This window comes from Poecilia latipinna, unplaced genomic scaffold, assembly GCF_001443285.1.
Source record: "Poecilia latipinna isolate Pla-1442-1.1 unplaced genomic scaffold, P_latipinna-1.0 Scaffold2850, whole genome shotgun sequence".
NCBI lineage: Eukaryota > Metazoa > Chordata > Actinopteri > Cyprinodontiformes > Poeciliidae > Poecilia > Poecilia latipinna.
In genome coordinates this window covers 25,565-28,606 of record NW_015115466.1, presented here as the reverse complement: position 1 = coordinate 28,606, position 3,042 = coordinate 25,565, and positions in this window count along the sequence as shown.

Genomic DNA, 3,042 nt, shown 5'->3' with positions numbered 1-3,042 from the left:
TCAGACCGATACAGATATTTGTTCAAAAATTGACTGTTGGTCAATCCCAACGTTAGTGCCGATGTTTTGTGCATCCCTAGCTGCTTTCATGAAGGGTAATGAATGCAGATAATGAAAGTCTCAGTCATTTCAATCTGGTTTCTTTAATTAACTGTTATGATTTCAGCTCTGCCTTGACAGCTTACTCTCCCTCCCTCAGGCTGATTACTCATTATCCTCACCTGCACTGTGCCAAGCCTCTGGTTGGTTCTGGCTGATTTTACTTAAACGTTACATTAACAGTGATTTCACTGAACTCCAAAGGCCTGTTCAGACACCTGATATCTGTCCAATAGAGGATCGGTGTGATGTGGTGAAATGGAAGATTATCATCATGTATACTATACAGCTGACAAATCTGCAGCAACTGCCTGATGCTGTCATGCTTATATGGACACAAATCTCTGAGGAATGTTTGAATCTATGCTAAACAAGTAAAAAATATGTAGCTCAGAAGTCAAAAGATGGTTCAACACAATATTAGCAAGCTGTACACGTTAAAAATCAGGCAAATTTGGAGAATAGGTTGAGGGGAAAAAAATCAAAGACTGGTCAGGTGGAGTATCCTTTGCAGGAACAAAAGGTATAAATGGTTATGCAACAGGAGCCAGGCACTCACAGACAGAGTGTTCCTCTTGTTGGAACAGCAAAGCAAAAAGCGAAGGAATAGATTGATGACTATTTCAAGACATAACAGAAAGTGTGTTTAGAAACTCACCAGGAGACAGAGTAAATGAAAACTTTGTGAAGGCCAATAGTTACTCAGGATGAATTTGAGAGAAACCCTGAACAAAAGGAAGTCAATGTGAATACTAATATAAGCATGTATTACATGTAATATTAACAAAATGTTACTGGTATTTTTTGTATACTTTGCAATTACACCTAATAAAGACCGTAGATTTGCCAGTCAAGCCGCAGATACAGAAAGATATGCATGAGGTTCTAATTTACCTCAAAATAATTCCACACATCTCAGTGGCAGTGACCTGTTTTGTGACTAATCAAATGACATTTGCTTATAAAAGTCAACTTGGCCTCAAGAAGAACAAGGGGGCCTTGAACACCACATCAGAGTCAGTAAGGGTTTCCATAAAAACAATGTTAAATGGGAAAGAGGTGTGGGAAATTTTAAAAAGAGAGCAGACATGTCAGATGGATGGTATTTGCTTTTTCTTTAATGCTCTTGCATACTTTCCTATATGGCATAACATAACAAAAACTGCAAGAAAAACTTCCAACATTGGCTCAAACTCTAAGCTTTAGTACCCTGAACAGGAAACATGGTTACACTTATTTTACAATTCTCTGTGTTAGGTGAAAAAATCATGTCAAGATGTCTGAAACCACAGTGTGTGAACTTTACCTATAACATTTTTGACTTTCTTTGTGTTATCACCTCTGCAAACGAAAAAATCCACAGAGAACAAACTCCTCTTCCATAAGATGATTCAAAGATCAAATATCCAACCCTGGTCCATCAACAGCAGCTGTGTCTTCATCACCATCAACATCATCAAAGCCATTCTCAATGTCCAGATGAACAAATCTTAGTTTCCCTCAGCCTCCTGTCACATTTAACAAACTTGCAACAAAACACAGTCCCATACATCTGTAGCTGGGGCTGTTACATGTGCTTGTGGTCAGTTTTTCCAGATCCAGCTGTGAAACAGCTCTACTTTGAGCTGCAAGCAGCCAATGAGCTGCTGAAAGAGAGCTGGGCAGGCGCTCATGTAAAAAAAAAAAAAAACTGAAACTGAAGGAGAAAAAGAGTGTGTGTGTGTGTGTGTGTGTGTGTGTGTGTGTGTGTGTGTGTGTGTGTGAGAGAGAGAGAGAGAGAGAGAGAATCAGAGAGAAAAGAAAGAGAATCCAGAGTCATATGTTTGATTTTTGCAGACTATGATGTTTCACTTGGCAAATGGCCTGTGTGTTGCTGTCTATGTCTGCAGCATTTTCTGACGTTTGGGTCTTCCTGGACTGCCAATGGTAAACTTTTATGGTCTGAAATTCTTTCCTACAAAATTTCTTTACAAGTAAAGAGTGTACCAAGGAAAAATTTTCTATTTCAGTTTACTGAAAGATTTTGACTTAGCAACTACATTTTATTTGTCCTCATACATTCATTTAATTTAACTAAGATGACCAACACTTTCTCAAAAGTTGACAGTGATTATGTCCAATCACTGTCTTCCACTTATCTGAAACTGGATTGCAGTGGCAACAGGTACAGAAAAAAACCTAATACTGTAATTTCTGTCCCTGGCAACACTCTCCAGCTCACTCCAAGAAATCCCAAAGTGTTCCCAGACCAGAAAAAATATGCCCTTCACTTCGTTCAAAACTTGGCCTCTTCTATGAAGGAAGATAATTTTGGTGGCTTGAGTCCAGGATCTTGTTCTCTCAGTAACGACCCATAAGTCATGGGAAGACATAATGAGAGGAATAGAATCTGATAAATCAAGAGCCTTGTCGTTTGCCTCAGTTATTTATACAAAACCCATCGCCAACAGGACACCAAGATCCTTCAGCTGCTTCACATGAAGCAAAGACTGAGCCCAAATTCTATCTATATTTCATTATATAATTCATAACAAATGTCTCAAGGCACTTTACAAAAAAATTTTTAAATTTAATCATGCATACATTATAATTGATCCTAGTCATCAAACAGCTCAATTAATTGTTCAAGAAAGCTTTAGAAGTTTCTATCCAAGGAAACCCAGCAGATTGCATTGAGTCAGGAAATCACCAATAACTGAGTGATTAACAGGCTTCATCGCCAATAGGTGGCATGCAGAGAAGGTAAAGCAATCATGTGAATCAGGAGCTATGGAACAGAGATACCTCAAACATTTAGGACATGGGGCCTGAGGACCACTGGACTAGGCAAAAGTTCAACATATGTTCTCTCAAGGCTGTTTAGAAAAACTGGTCAAAATATTTGGAAATATTAAATCAACCAAAATCATACAGAACTGACAAATTCAGATTCAGTGACATACA